Raw genomic sequence first — 17,491 nt, forward strand, 5'->3', positions numbered from 1 at the left:
TACCGTATGGCAGTTGCATCCCAAGGTTACAAACATTCTCGGATTACGCTAATGCAGTTTGTCCTGAACTAGTTCACTGTTAGCTTTTAGAACAAGTGAATATACACATTGCCTTGCGTCTTACCTCTTACCAATCAAATCAACTACTTGAACTTTTCTTTTTAAATTTATTTGCGGATCTTGTAAGAATTTCCAAGAAATCGACTAAAGAGAGCCCAAGCAAATTTTGCCGTTGGAATCAACCGAACATAAAATTTCAGTCATTGATCCGAATGAAATGTCTTTCTAGGTGTTTATATTTTTGGTTTCAACATAAAAGAATATAATAACACAATTATGACGTACACAAAATAATGAGTTAAAATGTTTGTATCCTTGAAATTACAGCGAATAATGTGAAAAATCGATCGTGAGTTTCTGCAATCAACAAATTTATTTTACGATAAATAGACTATATAACAAATTATTGTTATCCCACAAAAGTGAGATATTATGGGTGATCACCAAGATCCAATAGATTGCAGGATTTTTTGTGATTCCATATGAATTTAATACCGATGACCATTGTTTCCGTGCTTCCTAAAGAGCCGCGAATAAAGGAAAGAGAATCTTAACTCTTTTCAACAAATATCTGTCGATAATAATTATAGCTAGAAAGAACTATTTGGTTCTGTTAGTAGTCTAGAAATATCACTTCTTAAAAGAATAAACATGTTCGAGACACGAGTTCCAATATCAAATTACCATTCAGGAGAGAAAGCTAAAGAATTAATTCGATCCATTAGGTACTCATCGAACATACTCACTAAGATTGAAGGCGATACATGAAACACAGTCAACTCTAAATTGACAGATGTCTATTGTATTAGGCCTATATTTTGGCTATATTCAGAGTGTAATAGCTCTGATGCACGCACATTACGAATAGGTATATTACAAGGAAACAAATATTTATAATAAATTCTAACTTCAATTGTAGTAAAATTAGCCTAATATATGGAATTTCAGGAGTAAATAATTCAATAACTTTCATTATCAAGGTGTCTGAAGCTTCATTTCCTTTCTTTCGATAAGTTCATGGATGATTTATTTACTCTATTTTATCTACTGACTATATTTGTGCACGCAAGGCCTGCGACCTGTTAGCCTCCCATACGAAAGAAATTCAACGAAATTGGACCATATCGCCAAAAGTCAGCGTGCGATTTCCACAGGTAATGATGTAATAGTTTTGTAGGGGGCAGACAAGTTAACTTGTTATTCCCCCTTCCTATGGAAGCAAAATTGAACGATATTGGTCCAGATTATTTGAATGTAGTTTGATCGCGTGTGATCACCACACATGGTGGCGTAATAAGCACACTTTTAGGAGGGTCGAACAAGTTAACCTGTGAGTCCCCCATGCAAGCAAACTGAATCGAAATTAGACGAGATCGTTTTATCGCCACATGCAATAACTAATACGCTAATTTGTAGGAAGTTAACAAGTTAACCTGTTCAGCCCAGTAGTTCGATACCTTAAAAATAATCTCTCAGCATATTGTTTGCTAGTGGTCTATTACTGCCACGCTCAGTTGCATGCATGGAGAGCATGCACGCGACCGTTCAGTCTATTTGATGGACGGGTTCCGCCAAACAAGGCACGACGCCCATAGTTCCTCGATACTGCATTGTATTCTCATGCACGTAGTGCACCATCAGAATTCGTCCCCTAATTCTGACTCGCCTAAGCGATGTAATCCCCATTCACTGAGGAAGTGGGATACGCCCACTGCGCGGCCAGACCGAAGTCCTGAGTGCCCACTAGTTCACCTACTGGTTGATGCAAACTGCTAGCGAGCCAGTCCTTCCACGCTCTGCAGCCATGGCGCCCGAGCGTTATAAGGTAAGCTCACCTCCCATCCGTGTTCAGCGTTGCCCAGATTTCTGGGATTGGCTCCCACAAGCTACAGAATCCCACGGTATGGCCACAGCCTGGGAGAGTCTAATCGAAATCCGGGGTCCCTGGCAGTGCCAGAGGTGGGCTTGTTCAATCCCGGCCCTGCCTACCTCTATCGTTCAACAGGCAACCGCCTTGTGTAGAGTTACCACGCACACGTCGAGATACTCCCGTATCTCATCCCGGACTGGTAGAGTCGTGGCCGGCCCATATCCTACAGAGTTGCCTCCCTTTAGCAAGATCAGAATCGTTACCGATTCCTGGGATTGTTCCCCTTCTACCTCTGTTTGGCCCCCGGCAGGCAGGAATCCGACACTCTCCCCCCGGTATGATCGCCCAAGCAATACGGGACTTCATCTAATTACGGTAGAGGTACATCGTACATTACCAGAGCCAATGACTGACGTAGACCGTTTCCTCAAGGCAGGCCGTATCTCCCGAGGGTGCCGTGTCTTCCCTGGTAGGCCCGCCCAAACAATACGGGGCTACATATCTTTAACGTGTCTAGGTACCAATAACACGTTGTAGCTAAGCTACTTGCCCGAATCCCAATGGTACGTGTAAACCACCATTAGAAGAAACACCCACACCCTTTCTTCGGTAGGGTCGTTCAAACAATACGGAACTAACTCTTCTTACGAGAAAAGTTAACCGTAAATTACCAGGCCCAATGGCTGATGTAGACTGTCTACCTTTAAAGACAATGGCCATTTGGGAGCGGCGGCTCCCCTGGTAGGGTCGTGGCTCCTGCACCCAGTAAAGATTCAAAACTGGGACGGAGTGATCCACTCCCTCAGCGCTCCTGAGGTACGAGTGTTCGTTAGGATACTAGGTATCCATCCCGGACCCAAGAGCACGCACTACAATTCTTTGAGGGCAGTACCTACATCATCCTCCCGGTAGGGCGCTGGATCCACCCACATTCTTGGACGCACCAGCTACCCACTCTTTTTAGCGTGTTGGGATACCACGCAGCCTTATCTACCGGACGCAAGGGCACGGCTTAGTTGCCCATTTCGTTGATACCCAAGGGCTCACCCCCGCTGGTAGGTACGGCACCCAAAGACTACCTATCCCACTGAGGACGTGATGGGATCACACGTACTCTTCCGGATCCAATGGCACGAGTTAGTCGCCCATTTCGGAGGCTATCCAAAGGCTCTCCTCCGCCGGTAGGTATGAAGTCTCGCTCAGGGACGTGCAGCATAAATTGCTATTACGCAGGAATTCCACGATACCACCCAATCTCCCCAACTGGCACACTATGGCTACAATGCATATCACAGAGCATGGACCAGCGGGAGTCACTCTCACAGCATAGTACCGAATCTCCTCTGTGAAGTTCACTATCACAAAATAAAAACGTTAACTAAAACCCACAATGAAGCCATCCTTTATAATTAGCGCCAAGTGACTGGATTTGTACCACCAATGATGTCAGTGTATCCATGATGATGGTTAGTAAAAAACATTCTCCAGTGTTGGTTTGATCACTGCTTTGCAGTTAGAAAGAACTTCCATAAAAAAAGCGAGCTTAACTAAGTAACCATGAACATTTTTAAGTAAGGTGCTTCAACTCATGTTCAACTCAAACTTATTTATTTTATAAATGCTTAATCTTATTGCTAGAAAAATAACGAGAAACTTGCATTGGAATGAAGTTAAAAGTTCATATATAAAGTTTAATAGATATAAAGTATATATAGATATAGATATTGGAGTTGTAATAGATATAAAGAAGTTAAAAACTAAGTATGTATTGTTGCTAACTGTTGATAGATGTATTAAAAGTATATGAAAATAGAATAACAGTGAACTTTTTTTTATATTTCCGAGTTAGTTTAACGTCCCACTATTATGCCTTTAAGATAAATATGACTGATAATTGATGAAATTGATTATGGGAAAATACATGAGTGAAAACTGAAAATTCAGAGAAGTCCACAAAGACAATGCTACTCACATGGCATGAGATCTATACAAATACGTGTAATTTATAAACATTCAACATCCATCCTTCAAAAAAACAAAAATAGTGTTAAAGTTGTTATATTCATTCGCTTGTATTGATCGCTTATCCTTAGGCTGCACAACATGATTGCAAAGCTTTAAATTCAAGAAAAGAAAAATGTACTGAAAATAAAAAATTGAAGGAATCCTGGACATGATTACATATATTAACACAGCCTACAAACCAATAACAACTAATGAATTATTGATCGTTTCAACAGTTACTTTACGATGAGAGGAATCTTTCCATATTATATATTACATCTACAAAATTGGTCATCAGAACATAAATCCTGTCACCTCTTTCAGAGATCTTGGTGTTATCATTGACAGTTAGCTTACTTTTGCGGATCATATAAGCACAATATCTTGTACTGCTATGAGAAAACTGGGACTCCTTTATCGCTTCACTGACATAAAAAATCCTAATTCCTTAAGCTTGTTCTAGAAGTCATATGTTGCTCCCACTATTGAGTACTGTTCTCCTATCTGGTCTGTGGCCTGCCCTACTCATCTAAAAAAATTAAAATTTCATAATTATTTTTTTTAGCCATTGTATCCTACCGAGTACCTCACCTCCGAACACTTCCAAAAAATGACGTTTTAACATTTCTCAATATCAAACCTCCCCTAGTGAGAAACAAAATTTCTGATCTAATATTTTTGCATAAAATTGTAAATGGCCATATATCATGTGAACAATTACTAAGTCAGATCAATTTTCGCGTACCCGCTAGAACAACAAGGTCTACTGATCTCTCTTACACTCGAACTGCGATAGTTAATATTGTTCAAAGGTCTCTTCTAAACCGAATTGTTAGCACTATAATCAGTTACCAGAAACTGTAGACGTTTTTTCAAATGAGCATACCATCAGATCATCTATAAATAAACTATCTTTGCAATGTTGCCATTGTACTGTACCATCTTGATTTCAAATTGTTATTATATTGTTATTGTTATAATGTTATAACTGTTATAATGTTTCAGTGTAAAATGGACTAGTGCTATATCTGAAACCTATTATATATATAATCTTCCAAACGGAAATAGACGTTGGACTTAACGGAGTGTTGTGTTCACTCACACGAGCGATTACATACTGAAGTTCATGTTTTTCTAATATAAATTCATGAGGAAAGCAAAATGCAGTCCTGTGGCTATTTAATTAAATTTGTTTGTGCAACAAATTAGTTTTGAATTCAATTGTACTTGCAGAAGAAAACATCAATTATTCAGCCAATGTTTATTTTAGTTTGGGAATACACGAGATACACCTTTTTTCTTTTCTTTCTTTTTTCTTTTTTTTCTTTTTTTTTACAATCGTGGATTTGCTTTCCTGTGTAAAATTGTTTTTCAATTTATCTTGTTTTATTGGAATTAAAGTTGATTTTTCAGTACTATATCGATGACACACAAACTTTTAACGTGACTCCGCAAGAGATCTTCCATGTTATTCTATTAAAAATCACAACCTTAAGTACAAATTCACAGAGTAAAATCATACCTCATCGATATTGTTTGTAGTAATTTAACATATCTTTTTAGGACAGATTAGAGGAGACGATTGTTAAAAAGTAGAATCTGAACTAGTGCTGTTGAAGTTCAAATAATCGATTATTTCAATATTATCTATTCGAACAATTATTCATACAACGAAATTATTCAAATATTATTTGAATAACGAATGATCTCGAATATTGAAAACAAATATTTGGATGTCCAAATAACACACAAAAAAATGAATAAATATAACAGCACTAACCTGAATCGCCCAAGACAGATACCCAGAACGGAATCGAATCCAAGAGAACGCGTAGGCCTACATAAAATATAAACGTTAGCCACTCGATTTCAAAAGTCCACTCACATTCATCAATATAATATATTGCATATTACTAAGTTTATTACGATGTTTCAATTACGACTTTCCATTGTATAGGAGTTTATATACCCAATAGTATATGGAAGATCACAACTATCTAAACATTAATGTATTTGCGGATTTAAGGTATTTTCCTTATGATATTGTAAAAGTTTGTGTAATAAAGTATGTCCAAAAATCCTTCTTCACACTTTGCGGAAAATGTAACACACTAAACAGTAGCGTAAGTAGAATGTGATGACTTGACAAAATAATTATACGAAACACAATGACGAGCATTTATCTACATTTAAAAATACGCAACACATCATGCGATAAACTTTAATAATTATAGTTTTTTTTTTTTTACGTAACGTAAGGGAAGAACCCTCGAAACAGTGGGAAAATGCATGGAAGAAAGTTTACGATATACCAGGAACAAGAATGGTAAACTGTGGTTACATGAGGAGCAGGGACGCATAAATAGCAACGGAAACAATCTAGATTACAGTGATTAAAGAATTTGAGCACTGTTAATACGGGAAAATGTGGAATAGTAAAAGCTAAGCTAGCCGTATTTAAGGAACAAACAAAGAGAAAGAGAGAGAGAGAGAGAGAGAGCAAATAAGATTACAGAAATAAAAGATAATTAGAAAATCTAGAAAGGTGTAAGTGAACTCAGAAAGAATACCAAGGTTAGATAATGTGATTTAAGATGGAAATTGGAACAACCCTACTAGTTTTAAGATTACAGTACTTTGATAAGGTATTACATAAATGGATACGTCGAGAGGGCAAAGTTAGAACAGCGTGGTCCGGAAATGGGCGTACCCTTAATTGGTGTTTTCTGACAGTTTTAGATTTTACCGACATGTCTTTGATAATATTGCGTGGCATTATCTGGTAACATTGTTTGGCATTGTCTGGCAACATTGCTATCCATGTTCATTTGTTTTCTGCTGTTTTCTGCTTCGGTAACAGTTATTTGCAGTGAAGTTGGAGTAAACAACAACATCATCTGTGAGAACTTGGCGCACAATTCAGCTGTGTTACGACATGGATGGTGATCATACCGACGTTTATGACTCTTAACAGTCTGAAGACTTCAAGGTAACTGTGAACAGACATTCTACTGTAACTAACACTATACTGTTGAAACTAAAGGGGGGTACACCCATTTCCGGACCACACTATATATATATACTAGCTGAAATATTTCGTCTTCGCAAGCGGGTAATAGGTTAACGGAAAGTATGATTCCCTTTTCCTCTTCAGATACGTCCTTCAATTAAAGTGTAATGATGAAAATCCGTAAAGTCACTCCCTTTCTATCCCCATTCCTCACTGAATTCGGTGTTACCACTTTGAAAATATAGACATGAGTGGAGAAAACCATAACTTTTGCGTATTTTTTGTCTAAAGTAGACAAATAAATAAAGTACGTAAGTAACTATGAGCAACTCTTTTGGCGTAACTCTTATTTTCCAGACTATCTGACACGCCCTTCTTTGTCTAAACTTAGGCTTACATGTCACCAATCATCTCAGTGCCAGTAAAATCTATGGATACAACAATATTAGCTGTTCGATTATTTATACACATACCCCCTTCGTAAATTCTTAGTGTGTCTTCACTATTTTGGGCTTAACTGTCATCGGAAGTATCACCACCTATCTCTGTGACTCCGAATACCTATAGATTGGGCATTAATTTCGACCCTTTAAGATCATTTTTACACATACCTTGGCTTCCTCTGGTAATAATGCTAGGTATGTTCTACACCCACAGCATCTTTTAAGAAAAATAGTTAATGGTGTGTATACAAGTTCGGCTGATTTGCTCTAAGCTTTCTAACGACATAGAATTCAAATGATTCAGTACGACTATCACAACGATATCTTGTCTGCAGCTTAAATTCTCTTTCTTCGCGGAAAAAAACAACAACTTCATTCTAAACCAATTCTCTCTATGTTATTCTATTGTTTCATAAAATCATTTAATGTCAGTAGTTATGCTTTACCTGAGGTTAGGAATAATGGCGTTAACCGGCAAGATGTTCATGTGTCTGATCGGCCAAAGCCCCTTACTAGCTCATAGTGTATGATTACTTTAGTATTGTTTATCGCGTTTCTCTCTTACAAGCAGCAATGCCTGTTCGAATTGGACACTATGCAACCGGTAACACAGTGGAATAATGTGTGTTGTCTAACTCGAGAGGTTTTTGATCCATATTTTTGAACTTGCAGGATATGACTCCACGTAATTCCCCCCTGATCTTACAATCAAATGCTGCATTGTACGGAATTAGATCTGGTGAGTATATATAGTATATGTATATAAAATTTAGTGAAAACGTACACACACACACACATACATGGTATTTTATATATTATTATGTATTATTGGCGTAATTTAGAAAAGGGAAATAAAAAAATGTATTCCTATATTGCCGAAACGTGTGTAATTTCCAAGTACTTATCAAGGTTTCTTTCTAGGTTACTTTATATTCGCTTAGTATCTTCATAGTATTTTCATGCATGACTTTTAAAAACACTGTTTGCATCACTCTGGTACTCTGCCCCGAGAAATAAAACGTGCACTTACACAAATGTCTTTATTTATTTATTTATTTCGACTTATTTTACATGTCAAGGTTAAGGCTATATGTAGCCTTATCTACCATCTAAACATGACACAAAATTGAAAAATCAAAGAATATAGCTAACAATAGCAAAAGACAAAAAGTTAGAAAGTAAAAAAAAAAAAAAAAAAAAACCACACACAAGAAACAGATGGTTACTTGAACACACACACGCAAAAATAATATAGTGCTACACGAAAGTACATACATGTTACAATATGTACAGTAGAAAATGAATTTGAGTAAAAGGAATAAAGAAATGTATATCCTGTATTTATGTTAGAGTTCATTAGTTTCACCTGTTTTCATTAGTATGTGAAATAAAGCGTTTCTACATTTCAGCCTCAGGTGGCTTACTGCTGAGCCAGACGTGTTCTACTAGTTCGTACCGCATGAATCACTGGCACCTCTTTCAAATACTATATTTTGCAATGCGTCCGTTTGTGTTCTTTAACTGTTCTACATAAGTGATGTTGAAAAACTGATCTTCAGTTTTATGTCTCATGATTATGCCTTGTAAGCTAAAGAAAACTGAGATGACGAGAGGCAATGAAAAAATTGGGAGCAGGGACTGGAGAACTGCAACAAAATTGGCGCGTACGATGTTCGACTATCACAATGCCCTGAACGCTCTATACTGAGCTACCACAGCTCCATAGTTGGTATCGAGAATAACCGTATATGTTGTAGCAATAAACGCCAGTGACTACAGGGTAAGACTTTAAAGACATTCTAAATACTACAACGCATTTACACGTACTAATAAGAAGCTTAAATTTGGGACAAAGACGTTCAGATAAAATTTTATTTTTTTATTTATTTATGAAAGTACCATTCTTAAATCTAAGAAAATCATACCTTTAGACCTAGCTGTATTTAGGATGCAATTATAAAAATATTTCGTCTAATGACAAAGAAATTGTTTAAATACTTTGGAAATAGGAATTATGTCTATAAGCCAAGGTCTGCAGTTTGATATGATCTGATGTTCAGTACAGCCAGGCTATATGATACGTGGCCGTACAGTTTAACATAAAATCCGAACTGCATGAGCTCTCACTGGAAATCGAACGCAAGTCTCCCATGCTAAACCACATTCTGGACTAGGAACTTTTAGACTAATTTGTTGTACGGCCGCCATACTCGGACATTTGCGTTTTGACCTTTAACTTAAAGACTATACCAGCAAATGCCAAATTGTCGACTAAAATTTTTATGAACCTCCAAATCAGAAATGAAACCTGCTAACAGGTGCACTAATTGGTTAAATGCTGCTTCATATCCAGCTCTTCTTATCTTCGATGATTAACTGGTCCTTATGTACACCTGTGAGCAAAATAAATGACGCGTCTCTTTATTTTGAAGTTTTTTGAAAATATCTCAGTTTTCTTTACATGTTCGAAATTTCGGAAGGTTTCCCCAGCAGCAAAAGTTAATAACAAACCCGTTTTTAATATTTGTGTTAAATATTAACTTAAAATACATAAATTAGAAGCAAAAAACATTAAGTCGACCGAAATTACGAGAATTACCAACTCTGCTAAAGTGGGAAATTTTCAAGAACGATAGGGAATTCTGCAGTTCAACACGAAGCAGCGACATATATGTCATTGAGAGAACAATATCTACAAACGAAACTTTTAACGAAACATTTCTAATATTTATTATTACGTGCATTATCTGCAAACTCCAAATATATGAATATGCCAAGTATTAGCGTATAGATAGAGCAAATAGTGGAAATTACCTATGGAAAAGGACGAATTGGTAGCACGATCGTAACGAAAAATTGTCTTTAGCAAGGAGTCTGTCTGCCGGAGGTAGTTGGTTGGAATCCCATAGAAGTACAAATGTCATTTTTATTACTATGGTTATTTTTTTTATTGTTCATGTGGGAAAGAAAAATGAAATGAAATCTTTAAGTTTTACGTCCCACGGTTATGACAGTTAGGCTAAAGAAGACGGTGATGGTGAGAGATGAGTGAAATGGTGGAATGAAGAAAGTGGGAGGAAACGGGAGAACTCCGAGAAAACTCACGAGCACGGTAATTATATGGGAAAGAATCAAATAATAAGATATATGTAAAACTCATGACGATACAAAAAGAAAAAAAGAAAAAATGTCGTTGTCGCACTTGCATTAGTGTCCTTAATTTTTGTTTGGAAACGGTTTCGTAATTATTTCCCCGGTGTTCACTGCTCACTATATGCTCGCTGGTGCATAACGAATGTTTTCCAATAAATGTTAATTCTAATTTGGAGAAATTTATAAAGTTTCACAATGTTTATTAGTAGATAGTTTATTTACATCGCCGTTAAAGAAATAGCAAATTTTCTGAAAGGAACTTACTTAGGAAACGTCAGATCCTCCTCATACGTAGCCAGAGCCCATTCACAAAAACTGCATCTGGCGTTCTGGATGAAAGTTCTATGGAACTATTAGAAAAATATATATTCCTGTTTCTACGTTGATAGTAGAATATCTGAAACAGTTATTGAGCTACGTTCGAAGCATAGGCGTAAATACCGCACCCGCAACCCTGTGGCGTGGGGACCGCACAAGCTGCAAGAAAAAAATATTTAGAAAGTACGCAGTGGAGGATCAGACCAAATTTTCACCCGGGCAAAGTGGCTTTTTGGCGCCCTCCTCCAAGTGCGCCCATCAGGGGGCCCGCCCCCACCTAGAGACCAATAGAATTTTTATATTAATTACAGCAAAATTTCAACCTATATTTGAAATGTCGCTTATACTTGTCCCAACTTGGAAACTACAATATGGGTGCCCTTGCCCTCCTCCCTTATTAGTAACCTATATTTTACATTTTATCATAGTATTTTTAATATTTTAAACCTATTTTAGAAAAAGGCATTCATTACCTAGGAAAACTTCACAAAGAATATGGCCCGCTATAAACAATACCAATTCCGCCCCCCTTCGCTTGATCTAGTGGCTAGCACGCCTGCCTTCTGTGGTCCCGGCTCCAATTCCCGGTGGGTTGCTCTGGAACAATAAAAGTGCTTCGGAGTATCCACATCTCCTTTGGCCATTAAAGCAGAACTGTGGAACGCTAAACTCAAGCAAACAAACAAACAATACTTACTTACTTCCCTCTTTATTCTACATGCCATATCTCCATTTGTCGATACAGTCCCCTTAGTACTATGATACTTTCTTCTTCCATGGTGAAATGAAAAAAGAATATGTAATTGCCGCTATTTTACAAGAATGTAAACCAAAATCCAGTAAAAAACACATTATAAATTTTACTTTTTCAGGCTTGTTTTGGTGCCCCTCTGACGCAGGCCATCCGGGCAGTGGCCCGGGTTTCCCGGCCCTTGGTCTGCCCCTGAAAGTACGGACGCATAACTAAGTGCTGCGGAGGAGAGGTTAACCTTCATGTTATGTCACTGGTTTGATGTGTTTGAAATGTTGACTAACTGCTCGGTTAGTGAAATAATTTCGACGGATACTGGTATTTAAAGTTTAGCTAAGACAAAGTTACCTAACCAAGCACATTTGATATCGCGATGTCACAATTTGATTTTTCCTCACATAGAAAAGAGAAAAACAATAGTAATAAAAACCCTTACTCGTACTAGGCTCGAACTAACAACCTAATTTGTACAGACTAGTTGCTCTGACCAACTGAGTTTCGATTTCTTACGCGAAAGAACTCTGTTACATTACGAGCCATGCTTTTCATTATGATCGCGGTGTTAATTTATTCTTGCGATAGGTAGTTTCCACTGTTTGCTTTACCTATATAAATAAATGTATATATTCATATAGTAAGAGTCTTTGGGTAATGTGTGTAATAATTTCACGACAAATATACTTGCTTAAATGTATTGTATGCTATGATTTGCCCTGATTGTCTGTTCCTATGGTGGTTGGAAAACAAATACGTCAAAACTGTTCGAAGTAATACGAACACGGCTTAAGAACAGGGACGGAACTGAGTTATCACTTGACTGACCTTGAGGGCAAATCACCAAAGGGTAGCTATAAACATAAGTTCAGCATGTATTTCTGTGGAGCTCTGTTCTGTAATGCTATCTGCTAATCACGTTTGTTCTTAGTAGTAATATTTTACAAACCTAATCTTTCGATAGAGCGCAATGGTAGAGAACCAAAGGAAAGGAATTATAGCCCTTGTTAACGTGGGGTATCACAATGTGCAATAAAAATGTCGCGTTTCCTTGAAGTGATATTTTATGGAAAATAAACTCGTCTTCCTTTATATATATTAGAAGTTTCTGAGGGTTTCAAAATGAGAAAACGTTACTGACAAACAAGGACTCATTTAGGGGTGAGGCCAGGGAATCCGGCCCTCTCTGAAATCCCAACTTTTTTGTACATTTAGCCTAATTTTAGGGGTTATTTTTTAAAACATATTATAATATATCCTAGTATTGAAATAGGAGCCCCCAAATAGTTTTGGACTGCTCCCCAAATACGTTCCACATACGTGCCTGCTAACAAATATATTTTCAATATATTCGTTAAATAATAAAGTAAAATAAATAAATTAGGAGAAAAAGCTTCAACACGGGCTAAGTTTTCTCCACTTCCTATATTTTTAGAAAGGATATTAATAGCAAAAACTCCTAGTCAATGTTTAACCTTGGAACTTCACCCCGAAGAGCAAGCCTATTATTAAGAACTACATATGAAACATTTTATCAAAACTTATCCAGCCTTTATCTGGAATGAAATTATTATATACACCAAACTAAACTCTCCTAAAATGTGTATCTAAACATTGCTCTAGGTATCTACTATTGAAAATTTTTATAGACATATGTGAGCAGGAAACTCTAAAAGCCAGCCATTTTATTTAAGTCGTAATAAAGCCTGTAACATTGCGTTGACGTGAAGACAAAGCTTGGTCCATTGGTAGTGTTGGAAGAATGAAAACTCAATGTTCGTAGGTTCGAATCTATCCACTCGCCACAACATTTTATTCTTACGTGTAACGATGAAATAAGAAAGAAAAAATGTATAACCGTTAAGACAAAACTTCAACCAAGTCTGAAGAGAACAATACTAAAATAGTAACACTATGACGTTAACCAAGAATTATTTCATGTAGCGTTTGGACGAAATTACGGATGTCAACGATTGCAGAAATAAAAACAGGCTGTTAGACGTAGTGCAGACTAGACTTCTAAATGCATTAACTTCCTGAAAACTGCCCGTCTCTTTATTGGTATGCAGTTAGTCATCGTAAAATCTTTTAATTGGAAGTGAAATGACTTTTTACACAAACTAAAACAGTTTTAAATCATTAAGTGTCTATGTGTAAAAACGGGTGTATCTTATCTGTAGTTCTGAGTTCCTTTCACTTTGAAGCGACAAATGAGAGAAAAAGTATGGTGATCGAAAAACAAATCAAATTTGAGATGTAAACGAATTTTCACGTATTATGGCCCCCTTAATACAGAAAAAGTTATTTTTCAATACACGTCTATCTATTCGTCCGTCTGTTCGCTACACTTTTCCGTGCACTCACCTAGAGGCCATAGCGTTCAACTTATCTGAACCAAATTTTAGTTTAAGATTTTCATACCTAGGTAGTATTTCCTATAGCTCTTTTTATTTCTCCCCTACTCCCAAAACAATGGTAGTTTCCTGTACGATGAAAATAGAAAAAAGAGATTTTCTCATAACTGGCTCTAACAATCTTGTTTTTTTCTTTTTTTATAAACCAGTATTTAATTAACAACCCTATTTTGTGGTATAACGCATTTATCTGAGAAAAATCTACCAGGGATACTTAGGGGTGTTTTTTCGCAGTGATTTTCTCAAAACGGACTCAAGCGTTTTCGTTTATATTTCATAAATAAATATTTCAGTAATAAACTGACAATATGGCATAAGTCATTTAATCCGAAAAATGTACGAGGGGTAATTTATTCTGAGTTTTTTTTCAACGATTTTCTCAAACACGACCTAGGAGAATTTGTTTATATTTCATAAATAAATATTTCATTAATAACGTAATAACATGGCGTGACTCGTTTCTCCTAAAAATGCGAGGGATAGTTTATTCTTGGTGGAGTGTGTTATCTGGGCGATTTTCTCAGAAAACGACTCAAAAGAGTTTATTCATATTTCATAAATAAATATTTCGTTAAAAACCCAACAATATGGCAAAACTCGTTTTTCCTGAAAAATATGCGAGCGGTAGTTTACTCTTGGGAGTGTTTTTCCTCCACGATTTTCTCAAAAATGCGTCCAGCAATTTTGTTTATACTCAAAGGTAAATATTTCATTAAAAACCTAATAATATGGAATAACTCGCATATCCTGAAACAATCCTCAAGTGATACTTTATTCGGGGAGTTATTTTTGCCCCTTACTATTTTCACAAAAATTACTCGGGCAATTTTATTGATAATTCACAAATAAGAATTTCATTAATAACCCTATACTTTAGTATAAGTCATTTCTATGGGAAAAAATACGACGGATAGTGTATTTTAGGGGATCGAGGTTTTTTCCGACAATTTTCTCGAACGTCAGGCGATTTTGTTCAAATTTCGAAAATAAATATTTCATTAATAACCAAAAGTATATCTTAACTCATTGTCCAAAACAATTCACAAGAGGTAAGTCACTCCTGACGTGTTCTTTTTGAACGATTTTCTCAAAAATGACTCGTTTGATGTTTTCATATTTCATAAACAATTATTGCATTAATTGCTCTATTATATGTCTAATGAAAATGTGCTCAAAGTGCGAGTTAGGTTTGTAGTGTGGAGTTTCTTCAATCGAAGGTTTTTATTCGTTAATCAGGTATTCGATGTATTTGGATAATACGATAATTTTATTCGTATTATCCAAATACACACTTAAGTAACAACTGCGGCCTAACATAGTTAAGAAATTGAATTGAAAAAGTTTAGTGCGATGGCCCGTACCCTATAATTGAAGATGTTTTTGGTCAAGTCCCTTCCTTTTTGTGGTAAACAAAAGCTTTTCTTTTTCGAGCGACAAAAGAGAGAAGAAAATATGGTGATTGTGAAAATAATATATGAAATTCAGATCTCAACGGATTTAAATGTTTCATGGCGTATACATACCGAAAATGTGATTTTGCGATACCCGTTTTTCTGGTCCGTCCGTCCGTTCGCTAGACTTTTCTGTGCACTCGCCTAGAGGCCATACCGTTCAACGTATCTGCACCAAATTTAAAAACTGAGGGTTTACAGGAGATTTTTCAATTTTTTTTCCTACCGCTTAAAATGAGTGTGGTTTACTAACAACCGAAAATCGAAAAAAGCTATTTTTTCGAAAATAGTTTTAACAATTTTGTTTATTTTTTATTAATCAATATTTAGATAATAGCCCTATATTGGGGTATCAGATATTTCTCTTAGCAAAGTTTACAATGAGTATTTTATCTTGGAGGTGACTTTTTCTCGATGCTCTTCTCAGAAAAGACTGGTGTTTTGTTCTCACTTCATAAATGAATATTTAATCTGACAACGTGGTATAAGTCAATTGACCTGAAAAATATATGAGTAGTAGTTTATTCTTGGAGTTCAATTTATTCCCAGTGAGTTTCTCAAACACTACCTAGTGAATTTAGTTTATATTTCTTAAAATATCAAAGAAATGGGGTGAACCTAAAAAACGTGCAGAGACTTCAAGAAGTGATTCGTGACATCGAAAGAAAACAAAAAGTCCTCTTGCAGTTTTTAAAATTCAGCGTCGTTTTCGAGATACAAGGTTGCAACTTGAAATCCTAAATCGAGTCGTGACATTTGGAAATGAGTACAAACATATGGAGAAGCTTCTGGAGGTGGTTCATGCGATCAAAACAAGACAAAAAGTCTTGTTGCGGTTCTTTTTAAATTTAGCTTTTTATTCGAGATTGCTAACTTGGAATCAAAAATCGACTCCTGACAATTGGAAGTTAATACAAACATGTGGAGAAATTTCGGAAGGTGGTTTCTGAGATAAAAAAGAGAAAAAGTTCTCTTGCCGTTTTTTGAATTCAGCTTCGTTCTCGTGATACGGGGTTGCCAACTTAAGTCGACTCCTGACAGTTGGAATTGAACACATACATGTAGGCTAACTTTGGGAGGTTATTCATTAGGTCAAAACAAGAGAAAAAGTAGTAGTTGTTCTTTTTTTACAGACTAGTTTTAAGATTCGATGTTGAATTCCAAGTTGGCAACCCTGTATCTCGAAAACGAAGCTGAATTCGAAAACTGCAAGAGGACCATTTGTCTCCTTGTGGTGTCACGAATCACGTCGCGAAGTTTGTGGACATCTTTCAGGTTCACCCTTAATAAAGCTTCTTTTCGAAAAGTTAACTACTAACTTTAGGCATTGTTTATCTTTTTGAAATAATAAATGTCGTTATTAATTTTGAGGCAGAGAGCTACGTCTGAGAGAACAGATCTTGAAAAATAATTTTAAAACTTAGATTTATGTTTTCGACACATTCCACACAAGACGAGACATTTTACAAGCTATCTCGTGTCAAAAGCATTTGTCTCCTCTTACCTTGGATGTCACAAAGCGCGTCTCGTCTCTTTCTCGAGACATGTCTCATCTCGTGCGCATTCGTTAACACTTGGGACAGGATTATCTTTATACTCAAAGCATTGTTTTTATAATGGTTCCATATTTATGAAAATTGCTGTCGACATAAATTACAGTCCTTTCAGTTGAATTAATTGTTTATTATTATTACTATTATTATTATTGAAATGAAACTTAAATGGAATTTCTAGTTTAACGTTGTACGATTATCCACCTTTGCTAAGGGAGAATGACGATGAATGAAATGGTGAAATGAAGAAAATGCGAGGAAAATGGAAAATCCCAAGAAAACCCATGCACACGGTATTTTTCCACCTCAAATTTCACTTGGTACTGTGATGTGCTTTTACAAAAGATAGCTGTGAATGCATATTTTAAGGTAGTAATAGTGTTGGTATCCATTTTACTTTATTAGATATTTAGAAAGAAAGATAGTATTTATTGCTTATTATTTATTACAAGTAATTTAATGTGACAAGA

General features: G+C 36.2%; 1 protein-coding gene across 6 annotated transcripts in view; it reads right to left on the reverse strand.

Annotated features, from left to right (window-relative positions):
* The window catches only part of LOC145678367 (uncharacterized), a 625,560-nt gene that overhangs the window by 491,254 nt on the left and 116,815 nt on the right, over positions 1-17,491 (reverse strand). For 2 of the 6 annotated variants that reach the window (XM_081748429.1, XM_081748430.1), the window contains exon 3: positions 5,715-5,771. The exons of the other annotated variants lie outside the window; for them this stretch is intronic. The gene's annotated coding sequence lies outside the window, so the exon portion shown is untranslated. The remainder of the gene's footprint in view (positions 1-5,714; positions 5,772-17,491) is intronic. 6 annotated transcript variants of the gene reach the window in all.

The sequence above is a fragment of the Thermobia domestica genome, chromosome 2 (assembly GCF_964235325.1).
Source record: "Thermobia domestica chromosome 2, izTheDome1.hap1.1, whole genome shotgun sequence".
Taxonomy (NCBI): domain Eukaryota; kingdom Metazoa; phylum Arthropoda; class Insecta; order Zygentoma; family Lepismatidae; genus Thermobia; species Thermobia domestica.